General features: G+C 42.1%; 1 pseudogene; it reads left to right on the top strand.

Moving 5' to 3' along the window:
• The first annotated feature begins 3,969 nt into the window (after positions 1-3,969).
• Positions 3,970-8,265, top strand: LOC120287036 (annotated as a pseudogene).
• Positions 8,266-20,003: the final 11,738 nt, after the last annotated feature.

Genomic DNA, 20,003 nt, shown 5'->3' with positions numbered 1-20,003 from the left:
TATATTGATTTTTTGACAATCCTCCAAACACTTTACTTGGTAACACCCAATTACAAATCGTTTGGCTACACTTTGCTCCTCCTATGTTGGATCATGGGAAGACAACTCGTTGAAAGGATGAGAAGACACCTTTGGTTTCCATTAAACCTTTGAGATGTGGTTGTTGGGGTTGATTGGTCTTCAGTTTTACTCGGCCTACAACTCAAAAGCTTCCCTATTGCAGAATATTTGGCTGTCTCTTGCAATCCTGATTGTGATGCAACTTTACAGCTACGAGAGGAGACGGAGCAAGTATATCCAATCCGATGACTCCAAACTTATGGAATTTGGAATACTTGGATTTATTAAGAGGCTCCTCATTTGGCACAGTGACAGGATAATGTTTATAGCAGTGTTCTATGCATCATTGTCACCAATTAGTCTCTTTGGTTTCCTTTATCTGCTTGGTCTTTGTTGACACCTAAATTTTCCCATTAGGATTTAATTGTCTACAGAATTAGGAATTAGCCACTAAAAAAAAAAAAGCAAACAAAAAAAAGAAAACAAAAGGAAAAGAAAAAAACAACAAAAAATAGAAAAAAGAAGACATGGAAGGGGCCGGGCCGGATTTCGCCTTGGCCCGGCCCATTCCGCTTTCTCCTTCCTCCACTTTCGGATGAAACCCTAGCAATAGCAAAAAGGAGAAAGGGAGCACAGAATAGAGGGGAAAGGGGGAGAGCGAGAGAGTTTGAAGGGGGGAAAGAAAAGCAAGGAGAAGAAAAAGAAGCGGAGAGCTCGAAGAGAAGCGGTGGCACCGCCGCCGCCGCCGCCGCCGATAGCGGCGCTCATCGCCACCGCTGTTCCGCCATATCCGCGCGGCACCTCCATCGTCTGCGAGTGTCGACGCTACTGCTTCCACTTCGCCGGTCCGCGCCTCCTCCGTTGCTCGTGCCACGACAGCACCGTTGTCTTGATCTTCTCGCTCGAGCGCCCGGACGGTGGCGGATCTGAGCCTGTCGTCACTCCACTGCCGAGCGAGCCCCGCACCAGCTCGTGCGTCCTTCGCTGCGCTGTGCCGCGCCACCACCGAGATTCCCCTCGCTGCTGCTGCCGTTGTCTCTGCTCGACGCCAGCAGATCTGAGCCGGTTGTGACGCCGTTGTCGCTCTGCAGCCATCCGAAGCTCCGCCCCGCCTCCACCGTGCCTCCGCCAACAGAACCCACGAGCCCTGCTTCTGCTCTGCCGTGCGCCTCCGCCGGACACCGCGTTCGCCAAGCCCCTCGCCGTGCCGCTTTGACCAGTAAATTGACGCCGCTGCTCAATCTCGTCACCGCACCCTCCTGCTCGAGCACCAGATTCGAGCAACTCGCCGCCAAAGCCACCTGCAAGTCTGCCCATTCTCCTCGACGCTGCCACCGTTCCGCCCTCGAGCGACGCCCACACCTTCGCGCCGTTGCCGCGAACGTCCGCCACTACCATCAGCAGCTCGAGCCACCGCCGCGCCCCGCCTCGACGCTTGAAGCCGCACATTCTCAGCCCGTCGTCGACACCACAGCAGCTCGCCACCGTGCCTGAGTGCTGCTTGCCTCCGCCCGCGACGACCCGCCGTGCTCTACCTGCAACCGCGAGGACCGCCGCGTCTCCGCCCCTGCTTCACCGCGCCACCACCGCTGCGCCCCGACTCGTCTGCAGCCCGGGCTTCCGCAACCCTCTGCACGAGCACCCTCCCGACGCTGAATCGGCCGCCACTCGCTCGCTCCGCAACGCAGCAGCCCGCCTTGCCTGGGCCGGCGACGCCATCGCCCCGCCATCGTCTCGCCGATACCAAGAACCCGCGTCGGCCACCGCACCTCGGCCGCCCTGCCGCGCCGCCGTGACCAACTTCTGGCACCGCGTCGCCGCTCCTTGCCGCAAAGAAACCCTAGGGTTTCGGCCACAAACCGGGTCGCGCGAGCCGGGGCGGGTCCAGTTAACCGGGTAGGTTTTTTTTTTTTTTAGCGTATTGGGCTGGGCATTCTTGGATCGGGCTTGGTTTATTTTTGCATGTGGGCTTATGGGTCTTTAGGTTTGTGGGTTTTTGGGCTTGTGGGCCTATTTGTTTTAAAAGAGGGGGTGACCATTTGGGCTTGTGGACCTGTTTGTTTTAAAAGAAAGGGTGACTTTTTGGGCCGGGCCCACGCTTCGGGCCCAACATCCCAATTGGACCGGAACTCGGGTCCGGTCTTCGACCGGACCCGATCCGAGTCGACCCGGGCCGAACCGGGTTGGGTCGAACCGACCCGACCCGGTCCGGTCCTTTTTTTTTTTTTTTTATTTAAAATTTTAATATATCTTTAAAACAATTTTGAAAATCCAAAAATATTAAAAATTTATTTAAAAAAAAATTTCGAAAATCTAAAAAGAATAAAAAAATTTTAAAAAATTTTAAAAATTTTAAAATTAATTATTTTTCTTAATTTAAAAAAATTTAAAAAAATTTAAAAAAATTTAAAATTAAAAAATTAAAAATTTCGAAAATCAAAAATGATAGGATTTAGTTAGGAATTGCTATATCTTGCTTTCTTAGTGTAATTAGACATTTATTTGCTCACATATTGATTATGTCGTATGTTTAATTTGCATATTTAATTATGTTTGATTGCACGTGTTTAATCTTATTGCAATTAGGATCTTGGTAGTTATGATTATTACTTTAATGATTGTGCGTTTGCATGATCACCTCACATGTTAGTGGATAAATATAAAATCAATCCAAATTGCCTGCCAAAATCATTTTGTTAAAATGAACAAGATTAGGTACCGAAAGGGCACCGATTGGTTAATTAGTGTAATCAAGTCCCCGAACCTAAATTCTCTGGGTTGCGTAGGAAGTGAGGCACGCTCCCATGTCTCACTTGGTTTCTAGCCGACCCCAATAGGCTAGTGGCGACTCCTTTTATGCAAAATTTCTTAAGAATATCCCAACGTCACGCGGGGTATGGGCTTGGGAGAGCTCGCGCCTAATCATGGGCCTTAGGCCCGTCTTTTAGGCAATACCCCTAAACCCGTTTCCTCCCCCGGAGGGTAGGTCGTGACAGTCTTGTCATATGTTCCCTTTTACCTAAGGCATCTTGAATCCCATCAAAGTTATTCCTTCTTTAAACAGGAATTCTAGTGATGACAATATCTCTTTCGATGTGGGGTGCCCAGCAGAATGTTTCCCCGGACAGAACAACTTTGGTTTAGCCAAGTTCTTGGGTTTTGAGTTATTTCAATCGGGCTTTTGGGGCATAGAATTGGGTTTAAGGGGAAAAGTGCTGGTGATATCTGCTTGTACCCTTCAATACAATGTCTTCCGTTGGTTGCAAAAAGTACCAACTCACATTTTGAGCAAAGATTACACCGAAGAACCTTGCACTCTGTTTTTATCAGCAGAAGAAGTGTTTAGGGATTTTTCTACTTCGAACAGGGAAAGCAAGCCACCTGCAGATTCTCCTGCAATTCCTTGTGAAGCAGAGGGCGTGAGAAGCAATTTGTCTTCCTCAGCCTCTGGTTTTTCTCAAGCATCAAATAATGTACCCAAAGCTGGAGGCTCTGGGGTGGCAGTGCTAGAAAATATTCTTTTGGATATAGTTGGGGGAGCACCAAAGTTACAAATGGAACAAGAAAAGGATTTTCACCACAAGAAGGGAGAGATTTGAAACGTAGAAGACAATCTTCATAGTCTATATAAATTTTTGGATGGAGAACATGTTTAATCTCTTTGGCCTCGAAATAAACATGTTGGCCTTGCTCCTTGCCTGCTTTGCTTTGTTAAATGCCATTTCTATGCTTTATATTGCACTTCTCGATGCCTGCATACTTCTAAATCGCAATGTCATTCGGAAATTATGGCCAGCACTGAGGCTGAGAAGGATGGTGGAGGTTCTTTATATGATTCGATAAGAAAGAGAGAGCCAGAGGTCAAGCCGAGGATAACTCTATAGTTTCTGCTCTCGCAGCTTTTAGGAGATGGCGGTTAGTTCTCTTGTAACCTTCCCCAACATCAAGCCGAAGACATGGATGCCGAGGGGCATACTCAAGCAGTTTCCCCAAAGACCCGATCAACGGCCAGGATCACCCGACGAAGCAGCAGAAGTTCGCGAGATCGAAGCTCCGGTCTCCATCAACCCGCGGACAACGAAATCTCCCCTCCTCGCAGCCGGCGGAACCCGAGCTTCAGCGAATCGTCCGCCGCCGCCGCCGAACCTCCGACTTCTCCTTCTCCATCTCCCCACTCCTCGTCCTTGGCCTCGCCGTCGATCGGTCGAATCTTCAAAGGGAAGGCTCCGGCGACGGCGAGGGGAAGCCTCAAGAACGGCGGTAGCAGCGGCGACCCCGCGGAGGGCAGCGGCGACAGAGCACGAGGACGGTGGTGGAGGTGCTGCGGAGCTGGACGCGGACATAGTGGTGCCGCAGACGTGAAGGCGGAGGAGGAGAGGGAAATGAAGCCGCCGTCGGAGCTGGCGGCGGCGCCGGGATGAGCTAGGCGTTCGCCGAGAGCCGGGGGCCGGAGTACGGTAACGCCGTCCTCTCCCTGGCGATCAAGCACTGGAAGGTCCAGAAGATCTTTGACGACACCGATATCGTCCGTCATTTCGTTTTATTTTATTTATTTATCAATTTCCATATATTTTTTACCTGTTATTCTTGACATCATTTTCGTAATTATGGTGACGATGATATGCTCTCTTTCTCATTGAGCAAGTGGTTTTCCTAGGCGATTTCGAAATTTAAAAGATATTTTCATTTATTTATTGAGGCGTCCACCATTGAAAGCGAAGTTTGATAATATATCATAAATTAATATTCCCTCTGGACATATTATATAATTTTTTCTTACGTTTTGTGAAAAGATTAATTTCGCAGATCCATCTACAACAGTGCAAATCCACTTCGGATAATTGAAATTTTCGTTGAAATTAAGGTAAGGTGGATGTAATAAAATTCACAAGACCAAAAATAAAAGCAAAAACATAAGCTTTTGCCTAGCCATCAGAATTTGTGGATGAAAATCTTGCTGTCACTTGGTTTATATTTTGTCTTCTTTTTTTTTCCTCCTTTTTAAAACTGTTCAATTTGGAATTATCTGAATGGAGTTGTCCAGGAACTGATTTGGGAAGAATTTGGAATATTATTCACGAGAACCCTACCGCCAAAAATTCTAGAATTCCCCAAGGCTTTTCTCCCACAGCCTGTTTGCCTTTGTGCAACTTACGGAAAGCTATCTGCAATAACTATGGTGGGCCTTTCCAAGGATCCCAGCACCAGCTGTGAGCAATGCCAGTCAGAATTAAAATATAAATTAAATTTTTAAAAAAACCCATTTTTTTCTTTCTATGATTTTAGATATGGGTTCTCCAGTATTGTCATTTATCAATAATAATAATAATAATATCTTCAATTATAACTATTCGAAATTCGTGCGTGTGTGACGAAAGACCTGTCTTGGACTTCTTTCATTCCTCTTTAGGGCACGTTTGGTAATGATTCTGTTCCCTGGAGCCGATTCCGATCGAACCGATTCTTTTTGATTATGTTCCCTGAACCGCTTCTAAGCATTTTAAGCCGTTTGGTAATTGTTCAAAATTTCTGATTCTGGAATAGAATTGCGTTTGGTACCGCGTTCATTAATTCTGTTCCAAATCAATTTCTTTTAATTTTTAAATATTTTTTTTACTTTTTCCTTTGTTTTCTTTTCTTTTTTTCATTTTTTCATTTTTTTTTTCTTTTCATTTTCCATTTTTTCTTTTCTTTTCTTTTTTTTTCCTTTTTTCTTTTCTTTTTCTCACCTTCTTCTTCTTCTTCGGCCGGTCGCCGAACCGGCGACCGGCCAGACGAGGGCCGGCGACCTCACCCGCGCGTCGCCGGCCCTCGGCGAGGCCAGCCCTCGTCGGCCGAGCCTCGCCGGCAATTGGGCGAGGCTCGCCTAGCCCCGCCAAGGTTCGGCCGAGCCAGATCTGGTGAGGCCGAGCCCCGCCGGGGCCGAGCCGACCTCGTCGGGGTTGGGCGAGGCCCGCCAGCCACCGGCGGGCCGGGCGAGCCTCGCCGGTGGCCGCGGGCCTCGCGAGGCTCGCCCAGCCCTGCCAGCCCCGGCGAGGCTCGGCCTCGCCCGATCTGGGAGGCCGAGCCTCGCCGGACCTCACCCCGTTTGGCGAGCCTCCAGCAAGCTTGCCGGACCGGCAGCCGGACGGCGGCGGACGGCGGCAGTGGAGGACGGTGGCGGATGGCGGACGGTGGCGGGCGGTGGTGGACGGCGGTCGCGAGATGGCCGAAGGGAAGAAGAAAATTTATTGATTTTGATTCTCAAATTCGTTCCCGGAACAAGAATCAACTTTTTTTTTATTCTTGATTTTGTTCCCAATCTGTTCCCGGGAACAAAAATTTTACCAAACGCGATTCTAGGCCGAAACTGATTCCGGGAACAAAGAATCAGAATTTGACACTGTTTGGATGGTTACCAAACAGTGGGTTGATGAGAGTCAGCGTTGAAGATCATTCTGTATTAATTGCTGATGTAGTCAAGAGAATGCTTAGGAACCTGCTAAATTACATATATATCTTTTGCTCTTTAGTATTTAAATGAGGAGTTGGGAAGATAAACGAAGGATAAGATCTATGGCGTACATTAAATGAGGGCAGGGTAAGGTGTATGTAGGTAGGACAGTAACGTGGGGAGGATTTTGCTTTTGCTTTATTTTATGTATTTGCCAAATCAGATGCTTGACCTGAAGACTGTACAAGGACTACTCATCTTCAAGGAAAACTACATTTCTCTCAAGCGAGATAGACCAGATAGAATCAACTAGTTTGAGAAACAATTGCTTGCCATGGAGTCAATTTCCAAGACTTTTGCGTTCGATTAATTAAGTGGCGCCTTAGATAGTGAAGGGATTATGTGCTTTTGTTGCGCGAAAATTCAGAAAAGAAGAAAAGGGTGGATTGAAATATAATCGATCGACATATTAAATTGACTAGGAATCGAAGTGGCTGTGAACTCGATATGTTTTATTACACAGGAATGTTCTGAAGGCAACAATAGAAGTGCCCCATGTTGGGGAAGTGAACTTCCAAAGTGCACCCACCTGATCATCTCGACGAGAACTGCGGATGAAGCAAGTCGGCGCCATTATCCAGTCAAGCGACTCTCCCCACATCTTGGCTTGTGGCCTCAACTCTCTCGACGAGACCGATTACTCGCAAGAGCGGTGGAGCGACATCGTCAAGGTATGTACATTTCTGTCATGTTTGATGTGATATTCGTCAAGGTATGTACATTACTAAATAGCTTAAGCTACGGCGATTTTGTAATCATGGGCACCTATGTTTGTTACAGTACTATGAAGAGATGGGAAAACCGACCCCAAAGGTTGAAGTCATGAGGTTTCTGAAGAGCAAGCAGTACACGGATGCTAAGGACTTTGCTGGAGAATGCGAGTCACTGGTTCGCTTTCCCATCTTTCGATTTTTCTTTTTCGCTCTATCAAATGACTAATCTAAGGTGCTTTTCGAGCACGATGCTCCTCTCGCTCGATGATCGCATGATTGGCTTGAATGGACGGAAATTCATAACATTTGAAGCATGGTGATCATGTTGAATATATACATCCATTGTTGTCATTGCTTTGTCGATATCAACTTTTGATGTGAAAATCCGTGGTATAAAATTGAAGTCCAAAGTCTTTCTTTTTTTGAGTGATCATTGTCTGAATATGTAATTTGAAACTGTTTATTCTATTGCAGGTGTGCAAGGGACGTGCAAATACGGAACGAGGGTGGACTATCTACTGGCGTCACTAGATTGCCCATATAAGTTCATTCCGGGGTCGTATTCGGTCCTATCATCGAAAGGGACATCGGATCACCACATCGTAAAGGTTGACGTAATGAAATGTGAAAACAACCCTCCCCATGAAAGCAATGGCAACAACAATAAAATTACCAAGAAAAGGCGACGACAGCGCAAGCACCAAGCCGTTGTAAAGATCTCGAGGCACAGCTCCTCCTTCAAAGGGTATATGGACAACGAACACATTAAGCAAAGTCGAATGACATTGCATTTATATCTCCCTTTTCTTTCCACTCTTTTCTCAGCTGCTGCTCCGGTTGCTGCTGTTGAGTGATCTTGGGCATGCTGGCTTCGTCAATCTTTGTGTAAATCTTCGATTGTTTTGTGCATCTTTTCTTCTCTGTTTTTTTTTTTTTCTTCAGTTTAGAGTTGAAGAGGGAGGGTTCTGGTGTGATGGCTTCCTCACATCTGTATAGATTTCGACATAACAGAAGTGAATTCTTACATTTCAACTAGGCAGTCTAAGCGGTTCTGCCAAGTTCTTTTTCAGTATTTTATGCCTTTTCTTTCCGCTTGTAATCTTAGCTGCAAGATTCAGATTAGTATTGTCGAGGGCGACATCTCAAGTTGACTTTGCTGAGGTTGAGGTTAGAGAATGCGATCATGTATCTTTAAATTTAACCGAAAGTTGAAAAGTTTTAGATCAAAAGTCCTTGGAATAAAATTGCAAATTTCGAAAATTGATTTTTTTTTTTGGTTAAGTTGGACATCGAGTGATTGATAAAAGACCCAAAGATCTCAAATGAAATACCTTTAAAAAGAAAATAAGGAAAAAAAAAGCTGTAAAGTCTGGTAATTATGAATTCTAAATATCCGTGACAGTAGTCAACGTTTTCATTCTTTTTTCTCCGGTCTTGAAATTAGCATTGGAAAGAAGAAAAGTGGTAAGTTAGTGCAATCTACTTCGACATCTAAACGAGAAATAGAAAAAGTAGTTTCTTATTTTCAGGAACAATTTCTAAAATCAATTTTTTTCTCTCTTCTTTTTTCTTCTCTTTTCTTCTTCTTCTTCTTCCTTTTGGTCGGTCACCGGCCTTGGCCATGGCCGACATCGGCGACCGGCCAGATGAGGGCCGGCGACCTTGCCAGAGCATTGCCAGCCCTCGGAGATGTGGAGCCACAGCGAGGCTCATTCGAGCCTCATTGTGGCTGGGCAAGGCCGCGCGAGGCTCGACCTCACCGGGCCACCTCCAGATGGCGTTGCCCGGCGGTGGCCTAGTGAGGCCGAGCTAGATGTTAGCAAGGTCGACCTTGCCCTACCCAGATAGGCCAAGCCTCGCGCATCCACGGCGAGGTTGGGCCTCCCGGGCCGGTGCGAGGCTAGGCCTCGCCGTGCCAGCGTGAGGTCGACCTCGCGCCGCCGGGTGAGGCCGAGGCTCACCGGGCCTTGCGTTGGCCTGGCGAGGCTTCGGCAAGCTCGCGGACGCCGCCCAATCGGTCGCCGGCCAAAGAGAAAAAGAAAAAGGAAAAAGGAAAAAGGAAAAAGGAAAAAGGAAAAAGGAAAAAATAATAAAAGAATTAAAAAATTAAAATAAAAAAAAAATCTAAGAATTTTACTAAACGTAATTCTATCCTGGAGTAGAAATTTTTGTTACCAAATGCATTCTTTTGCTCAGAAATTATTCCCGAGAACAGAAATAGAACAAATCATTTTTTAGCAAAAATTGCTCCCTGGAACAAAAGCGTTATCAAATGTGGCCTAAAAGACCCAAAGATTTCAAATGGAATACCTTTAAAAAGAAAATAAGGAAAAGAAAACCTGCGAAGTCTGGTAATTATGAATTCTAAACATTTGTGACAGTAGTCAATGTCTTCATTCTTTTTTCTCCGGTTTTGAAATTAGCATTGGAAAGAAGAAAAATGGTAAGTTAGTGCAATCTACTTCGACATCTTAACAAATACCTTATGTGATCTCTAAATGGAGCCTTAATGAGCATTATAAGTAAAAGTGTCATGAAAAGAGAAAGAAATAGATTTTCTTTATAATAGACATTGTTGGCTGCTGTATCATGCTAATTAGCTTATGAATAAAAAAATGGCATCTCCCTTATAATGGTTGGCAAACTGCGGCCCTTGCATCAGCATAGTAGAGGATGCAAGTATCTCTCAGTTGGCGTATACTCTTCAATTGATCCTCCTTGATGTAATTTATATCGATTGAATTATTTATTTCGATTTTTCTTGGGATCTCAATTTAGAAAATCATGGGATCTAAAGCTCAGACAACAAGAGGAATTAAAAAACACTGCATCAATATTGTTGACCGGTATGAATACCGGTACTTGCGACCTTGCAGCTCTGCTTCTCGGGAAAGCACTAACACATGACATTAAAAATAAAGATAAATTAAAAAAAAATTAATGAGACGGAAAGACAATTAATCATTAATATTTGATACTTCTTCCGTTTGTTTAAGGGCTATGCTAGTAGGTCACATGACACATCCAATGACGTTTTCACTGCACATGTTCATTTTTTTTTTCTATAGTGATGTAGTCACTTATTAAAAAGAAGAATTTTTTTCCCTTTTTGTTGCGAATTTCCCCATCTATAAATCATGAACACGAACACGAGCACACAATTTTTTTCGTTGAAATAATTGGTCTATTCAGCACGTGCCGATACCTTTAATTGCTTTCTATATCGTGAATAAAATATTAAGTGATGATTGGACAAATCATTAAACAGAAATATCTCACGCGCGTATGCCGAAGATCTAGACATGCATTATTGTATTTTAGGGTACAAGATTGGCTCTCTTTTGTCACTGATTTTGTAAGTGTCCTATTGCCTTTGGATGGTAATTCTTTTTGTAACTGTTCGACTTTAAAATCGGCAATGACCAGGAGTAACCATCATCGATCAAGCCCTCTTAAGTGAACACTTAAAAAGAATTAGTCTCTTAATCATTGGAATTGTGTTAAATTAGAGGTATTGTTTGTAGATATCATGAATAATGGGAAAATTTCCAAAAAAGTACTAAATTTATTGCACTTTAGCCAATTAAGTCATAAATCTTTTAATTACGTCAATTGAATCCTAAACATTTTCACATTTTGCCAACTGAGTTTATTGAGCCAATTTTAAGAAAAAAATCACTGATGTGAATGCCAGCCGCCTAACATAAAATGGTCGATGCTAATGTTGGGAAATTCTTATCATTAAAAAAAATGGAATTTTTAAATTTTTCTTTTTTATTTTATCGTGGCTTGTGAGAGTCGTCGGGTCCTTGCAACCGCTAGTGAAGACTCAGTGACCCTCGCCGGACATGGCGAAAAAAAAGTAAAGGAGAAAAAGAGAAGAAAAGAAAATATAGAAAAAGAAGAGAGAAAGGTTCATAAAATTCAAAAAAAAAATTTAAAATTTTTTAAAAATTCTCCACATTAGTGCTGGTTGTGCCATGTAAGATAACCAGAGTCCACATCAGTGATTTCCTAATAAAATTGGCCAGATGAACTCAATTGACAAAATGTGAAAATTTTTAAAATTCAATTGGCATGACTGAAAGATTAATGACCGAATTGGTAAAAGTACAATGAGTTTTTTCTAGTAATTTTCCCATGACTAACTAGCATCCGTCTTCCATCCCGACTCTGATATATATACATTTTGGTAGAACTGATTCTGATCATAGTTTAAACAGGGCAAAGTCCCAAACTTATCTAAAGAACTTAAATCTCTAAAAGAGATGCAATTTCTAGTATAAAGTTCACACTTTATGACTTGTGTCCAATCACATAGCGTTGCTGCAACAGATAGTTTGGAGACACGTTTCAGCTGGTCTTCTTACATGCTAAACATGATATCATAAACAAACCACTAAGAAGGTTAGTTAGTAACCTTTATTTATCATTTGCCGGGCGTGTCGTTCCATCATCTTTCAATAAATTCTCAAGTGACATTTGTAGAGAAACGTTTTCATCTCGGCTTACTGGCAAACTGAAAATTGTAATGGTCATGAGTAAACAGTCAAGATGAGCAACGGTACTTAAAAGCACTTGTGTAGTTCTTCACTTGTTAGTATGTGATGGTTTTATTTATTAATTAATGTGATGGGCCTAAGTTGGCTCGTCCGCCCATGTTGAGCCTAAAGGCCTGGCCTACAAGATTAGGGCCCATGGATGGAGGGATATGTTGAAGGGTTGTAACTTTTGGGGGAACGTCTTTTACCGAAGGGACACATCCTTTGGAGAGGACGTATTTAAGGGGGAAAAGAGAGGGAGGAACGCACCTTTTGACAGTACATATGTCCCTCCTCCCTCTCTCCCTCCAAAAGAAAAAACAGTAACAAAAGAGACGACACTCTCTTCCCTTCAAGGCGAATTGACGTCATCGGATCAAATGGGATCAGTTTTTCTTCCTCATATCAGCGTCGGTGTTTAATCTGTGGCTAATAAGGTACGTTCGATTCTGTGATGTGCCTTAGGATCGGTGATACATGTGATTTTCCCGGGCTCGTCTTCCGCACTTGTTTTAGGGGTTCGATTTAGTGTCGAATCTGATTTTTGGGAATTCGATATTCCCGACATTGATATCAGAGCCATTGTTCATGTTTCCCGATCCCTTTTTCATGTTTGTGAATGATTTTTGATTGAATTTTCGTGAAAAATTGGCCGACACCGATCGGGGACGGAAAAATCCCGACACCCGAGCATTGTTCATCCGTTTTTTCGATTTTCTATAAGTTGAAATCAGTTTTTGATGGCGTAGGGTCGAAGGTCTCGTCGAAACGAGCAAGACGAGTGGCAGATCGTCGCTGTAGGCCGCTGGACGCGCCCCCACGCGCGACTGGAACGAACCAGCGTTGCACGCACAGATTCGAAGATGCAAGCGCATGCGTCGCACGCGCGCGCGGGGCCGACACGTGCACGTGCGACGCACGTGCGTGGGGGGGCGTCGATGGCGCGTGCATAGCACGCACCAGCTGACGTCATTGTGACGTCAGCTACACACGTGTGCCGTACGTGCCGAGTTGGTCCGTCTGACCCGGCCCGACCGGCCCACCTCGACTGGTGACCCGGACTGGCTGACCGTTGACCGTTGATTTTGACTGTTGACTTTTTTTTTTTTTTAAAAAAGGGAAAAGAATGTGTTTCTTTTTCAATTATGTCTATGTGGATTATATATAATCCCTTTTTGTTCTGCATTTGTTGCAGGAACAATGTCTCCCCTTAAGTTGCGCACACCTATTCGCGCAATTATCGACGAATAAAAGGAAAGACTTTCAAGGTTGATAGCTGATTTGAATAATTATTGATGGGAGAGCGGGGACATAATAGATCATGTTCTTGAAGTCAACGGGAAAATTCAAAAGGTCATATGGAATGGTTGTCCCATGCCACAGTCTGAGATGGTGCGATTTTTCATGAACACTCTTCCACCAGAATGGCAAGGAGTGTTGAATCGCATATGGGATGTCAACAAAGTCGCTTCATATAGGAGTATTATGATGACTTTTATAGATGATTATTACCTGATTGTTACAAAAGAAAATATCATGAAATTGAACAAAAAAGGAGCTTTCCTAGTTCATATATTGACTTGGGTTTAGATATTTCGAGCTATCTTTCTTTTAGTATACTTTATGGATACCTTATGTAAACGTTTTACTATCTGGTTGTTGTTGATGTAGCAACTGATATATAAGTTGTATTATGTGAAAGCATTATTATTCTATTGGATGTCAAATATTATTTGCTTTCTGTTATTGTTGACTGCTGTGGGTAGTTCATAGAAGTTTTTTGTAGCTTCATAGAATTTATTTTGCATAAGACAATTATATTAATGATAGTTTTAAGTTAGGCTTTTTTGGAGGATGATTGGAAACATAGTGACCTTTTGATTCTGAAACCTTACTTGAAATTGTTCATTAATATGATGAGTCTGCACAAAATGGATGCATAAATGATAGGCATTAATTATTCGTGCATATATATCTGATGTGTTCAGATCAATGGCTTTAGCCACAAAGAGCATAGTTGCCGAGCTGAACAAAGGTAAAAAGCTCAATGGCGACAACTATGAAATCTGGCACATGAAAATCCAATATGTGCTGGAAGAGTAAGAGGCACTAAAAGCTCTTAACCTAACCATGGAAGAGCCTGAAGATGGGAACACTACACAACACAAGAGAGATAAGAATGCATTTGCTACATGGAAAATGAAGAACTCATTTGCTCGCATTACGTTGCTGAGTAGCATGGAAAATGATGTCATGCGAGAGTTCAGGCATTTTGTGAATGCGAAGGAAATGTGGGAAGTGTTGGCAGCAAGATTTGGTCATACTTCGGTGACCAAACTGAGGCAGCTCACTATTAGGTTTGACTCTTACAAGAAGCCTTATGGTCAGACCATGAAGCAACACTTGAGAAAGATGTCAAACATGATAAATGAGCTAAAGGATGCTGGCCATGTCATGACTAATGAGCAGCAAGTGCAAGTAGTGATCTGTTCCTTGCCTCAAAGTTGAGAGCATATGAAGGTGCACCTGACCCATAATGAGAATATCAAAGTCTTTGAGGATGCAGTGCGCCATCTTGAGCTGAAAGAGGACCGCCTCTTGGCGGCTAAGCAAGAAACTGAAATATATAACGCTGGTTTTAGCTCAAATGGAGCTTCGGGCTCCAAGCGCAAACGTCCTGATTGGTTCAAGAGGTGGAAAGGCAAGGGACCAAGTGCTTTAGGGAAGAAACCAAAGGTTGACCAACATGAAAGAGGAAAGCGTCCTCGAATGAAGAAGCTGACAAGGGGTGAAGTGTTACAATTGTGACAAGAAGGGTCACTATGCTCGCGATTGTCGCGAGCCAAAGAAGGTATACACCCCTTGTGCTTTTAAGAACTTTGCCTATGTATAAAGTTATGTATTCTTGACTGAGTCTAATCCTTTGTGGACTGTAGATTCATGAACGACAGACCATGTAGCGAAGGATAGAGGATCCTTCGTGGAATTCCGACGAATACCAACTGGAATTAAGTGGATTTATGTGGGAAACAACTCCAGAGCTGAAGTAAAATGAATTGGCACCTGCCAACTGAACATGCATGGTGGATGCACTTTGTTCCTACATGATGTATTGTATGCTCCGGAGATTCGTCGGAATTTAGTGTTTGTTTTAGTGTTGGTCAAGCTAGGTTTTAATATGAACTTCCATAATAGAGGTGTGGACTTGTTTTTGAATACAAATTTCTATGGTTGTGGTTATTTTCTTGATGGTTTCATTGTATTAGATATTGACCATGTTAATGCAAATGTTTGTTATTCCCTTCTCACGTATCCTAATTCATATGATAATGATGTGAATGTGTGACATGCTAGATTTGATCATATTGGCTAACAACGTATGAATAGACTAGCCAAAGAGGGCTTGTTGGGCAACATTGAAAAAGTCGATTTGCCCATATGTGAGCATTGCCTAGTAGGGAAGGGAAAACGACAAGGAAACCATTTGGAAAAGGTAAAAAAGCTGAATTTCCTCTGCATTTAATCCATTCTGACGTCTGTGGTCCAATGAATGTGAGGGGAAGGCATGTGGCTGTTTATTTCATCACTTTTATAGATGATTATACTCGATTCGGATATGTCTATTTGATTTCTCATAAATCTGAAGCATTAAGTTGTTTTAAAAGGTTTATGAACTTGGTAGAAAATCAATTAGACAAGAAAATAAAAGCATTGAGATCCGATCGAGGTCGAGAATATTTATCTGATGAGTTCAGAAAATTATGTGATGAAAAACGAATAGAAAGACAATTGTCTATTTCATATACTCCTCAACAAAATGGTGTTGCGGAGAGAATAAACAGAACCCTACTGGAAATGGTTAGGTCCATGATAGCGCATGATAACTTACCTATCACTTTTTGGAGTGATGCGTTATTAATTGCTGCCTATATACTTAACTGAGTGCCTTCCAAATCAGTTACTTCCATTCCATATGAGTTATGAACAGGTAGAAAACCGGACTTAAGTTTTCTTAAGCCATGGGATTGTGTTGTCTATACTCATGAGCCATCTCACAAATTTAGGAAATTGGGTCCCAGAGGAAAGAAGAGTATTTTCATAAGATACTTCGAACACTCGAAAGGGTATGCGTTCATAGGTGAGCAGGAAAGTGTGAGTATAACTGAATTTGAATCACGGGATGTCACATTCTTAGAGAATGAATTTCCTAAGAAGGGCGAAATAGGTGAAGATTACTCCCTATTTGATCAAGATAATGATATTAGTGGAGTTCGTCTAAGTGGGAATAATATGAGAAGTGATGAATTGAATTCAACTCATTCTCAATTACAACCACATGATGAGACGACATCATCATTATCTAATCCTAGTGGGAGCATAATGGGAAATGATGTGCAAAGTGTATAATCTCCCATATGGCGAACAAGTCGCAAAAATATTCTCGTCAACGTTTTGACATTGACGGGGAAACTTTTATGATTACCCCACAAGATGAGGATGGCCAAGAAATATACATGAGGATCTAAGTTGCCCTAGTAAGGAAAAATGGATGCATGCAATGGGAGAGGAAATGGAGTCAATGAAGTCAAACCATGTTTGGGAACTGGTTGATCTTCCGAAAGGACGCAAAGCTATTGAGAACAAGTGGATTCTCAAAATAAAGCGTAAAGCTAATGGCTCTATAAAGAGATATAAAGCTCGCCTTGTGGCGAATGGGTATAATCAACATAAATGAATTGATTATGAGGAAACATTTTTCTCCTGTTGTGAAATTTACCTCGATTCGCATTATTCTGGCAATAGTGGCAAGTATGGATCTTGAATTATATCAAATGGATGTAAAGACTGCTTTTCTCAATGGAGAATTGGATGATGAAATATATATGGAACAACTTGTTGGTTTCATTACAAAAGGCCAAGAAGAAAAGGTATGTCGACTTTTGAAATCGATATATAGTCTTAAGCAGTTATTAAGACAATGGTATATACATTTTCATAATGCCATAATGGCATATGATTTTACAATGATTGATGAGGATCATTGTGTATAAATCAAAAGATCCAAAGATCAATTTGTGATCATATCATTATATGTTGATGATATACTAATTGCTGGAAGCAATACGGAGTTTGTTAATACCATCAAAAGTTGATTATCTTCCAACTTTGAGATGAAAGATATAGGTAAGGTTGCATACATTCTTGGAGGTAAGATTTCAAAAGATCGTTCGAAGAGGTCGTTATCTCTTTCACAAGAAACATATATAAATAAGGTTCTTGAATGATTTCGTATGCAAGATTGTAAATCCATAGACACTCTTATTGCAAAAGGTGAATGATTGAGCCATAGATTGTGTCTAAGAACTCCACAAGAGAAGGAACAAATGAAACATGTTTATCATGCTAGTGCTGTTGGGAGCTTGATGTACGCTATGATGTGTACAAGACCTGACATATACTTTGCAGTTGGAATGGTGAGTAGATACCAATCCAATCCAGGTCAAGTACATTGGAAAACCGTTAAAAGAATACTGAGGTATCTGAAAGGAACTGTTGATTACAAGCTGAATTACCAAGGAAATGATCTGCGACTTGAAGGCTATTCAAATGCCGATTGGGGAGGAGATTTAGATGAAAGGAAATCTACCTCTGGTTTTGCTTTCTTACTGAATAATGGCGCCATATCTTGGAGTAGTAAGAAGCAAACGTGTATAGTCTTGTCCACGATGGAAACTGAGTTCGTGGCATTATCAGCAGCAGTACAAGAAGGTGTTTGACTTAAGAGATTTTTGGATCATTTAGGTGTTATTGGGTATGCTGCAAATCCATTATTGGTTAACTGTGATAGCCAAGCAACTATAGCGTACACCAAAGATCCAAAATATCATGGCAAGACCAAACATATAGATACCGAGTATAATTTTGTCAAGGATATGGTTGCACGAAAATATGTGAACTTACAGTATATATCTACGCATAGAATGATAGCAGATCCTATGACAAAACCAATACCTAGAGATATGTTTTGTGGTAATGTAAAATTTCTAGGATTGTGTAGAGTCTAATGTACTAGATATTGTAATTTCCTTAAGTTGTTCACATTTATGAACTTGTGTTTTTCATTATTAATGCCTATGAATCTTTGTTTGACCTTTATGCATCTTAATGCTTAGTGCATTATATATATAATTGAGAAAGTATGTCGGACAGATAAGAGATTAGCCCACTCATACGGGTAATTGCCTCTATTTACTATGTGATAAATAGATGAGACGGTTTTTAAGCTTTTATCTAGGTGATAATCGAGAGCTCAAGCTTAAAATATATATGTCGCCTTAACTAAGTGTTAAGATGAGAACATAATATACTATGTCCGAAAGTAAAATACCCCACATATTTTACTTTATCTGTCTAAGATGCCAGATGTGAGTTCTGATGAATTTTGTGAATGAGTAAATACGTGAACTCAAGTTAGACATTAGGTATGTCTGAACTATCATATGTACGGTATTGAAGGTATAGACATACGCTCTATGGGAAAAGAGTTAATACCGTAATACGTATTTCATACTACGTATGCATGAGACGACCAATAAGAGTGGCAAAAGTTTGATCTCAACTTTTATGCCGTGTGAGACTCTTGAGAAAAAGAGTTCCTCAATTTTAGTGCCCTCATGACTTTTACTTATTCTCAAGATTTCTATTTAATGTTTGCTATCTTAGGGTGTTGCCAATGGTCATGAGTTGATTCGATCTAATGGGACATTTCTAGAAAAGCAAGCTGAATTGAAATTGAGAGTTTGAAGGAAAGAGGAAGATCGAATTTGGAGAATCACATTGTCGTTTTGTATTCACTGGTCCACCAATTATGACTGTCTTCGGAAGAATAATAATTGTGGATACAATATATATATATATATATATATATCATTGTTTAAAAGAGATTAAGAGAGATATAAATGTGATCGATCGATCTAGGGTGCTGCATACTAAATCTACTCAGAGTGTGATGCTCATTATGAGCTGCTATATATTCCTAATAGATGTATGGCAACGAGCTCTCAAAGTATGCTGGTCACACGGATTATTCACCGGTATGAATGTTGAAGAGAGGTAAAGAGGATCCTGTTCGGCCCATCATGTGCGAGTGGGAGAAGATGGTTTTATTTATTAATTAATGTGATGGGCCTAAGTTGGCCCGTCCGCCCATGTTGGGCCTAAAAGCCTAGCCCACAAGATTAGGGCCCATGGATGGAGGGATATGTTGAAGGGTTGTAACTTTTGGGGGAACGTCTTTTACCGAAGGGACACATCCTTTGGAGAGGACGTATTTAAGGGGGAAAAGAGAGGGAGGAACGCACCTTTTGACAGTACATACGTCCCTCCTCCCTCTCTCCCTCCAAAAGAAAAAACAGTATCAAAAGAGACGACACTCTCTTCCCTTCAAGGTGAATTGACGTCATTGGATCGAACGGGATTAGTTTTTCTTCCTCATATCCGCGTCGGTGTTTAATCTGTGGCTAATAAGGTACGTTCGATTCTGTGATGTGTCTTAGGATCGGTGATACATGTGATTTTCCCGGGCTTGTCTTCTGTACTTGTTTTAAGGGTTCGATTTAGTGTTGAATCCGGTTTTTGAGAATCCGATATTCCCGACAGTATGCTAAACATGGAAAATGTCAAATCAACGTCACTTTAACTCTGTCTTTACTCAAATAGCTATAGAACTATGTAAGAAAACACAACGAACAAGAAGAGAATCCCGAAGCTCTAGGCATGGCATGACCATGAAAAATCCACCGAGAGCTGGTTTTTGTCCTCGGAGTAGATGTGAAAATGTTGCAGAATTAAAGAATAAGCAAAGATTTTTCGTGTCTAGCACTATAAGCTTGCTCAATATAGAGTGAAACAAAGCGACATTGCATAGAGTTTGTACCTGTATGAAGTTCACGATGGCCAGGAGCAATCCGCGCCACATGACCTCAACTTAAGTGCATCACCGTATCAATAATCAGTTCTTCCACAAGTGGAATTGATACGCAATTTACACCCCAATTGTCCTTTACTCACCTTCGACTCGGGGACCTTTTTCCATGAATCTCTTCCAGCTCTTCAAGCCTCTTATCGTGTGCTCTCCTAAGTGAGGCCATCTGCTTATGATTGTTTGCTTCTGGAAGTCGGTTTATGGAGACCTTG

Source organism: Eucalyptus grandis, chromosome 8, assembly GCF_016545825.1.
Source record: "Eucalyptus grandis isolate ANBG69807.140 chromosome 8, ASM1654582v1, whole genome shotgun sequence".
NCBI classification, from domain to species: Eukaryota; Viridiplantae; Streptophyta; class Magnoliopsida; order Myrtales; family Myrtaceae; genus Eucalyptus; species Eucalyptus grandis.
Note: the sequence above shows the minus strand (reverse complement) of the source record. Positions and strands in the feature narration are given on the sequence as shown.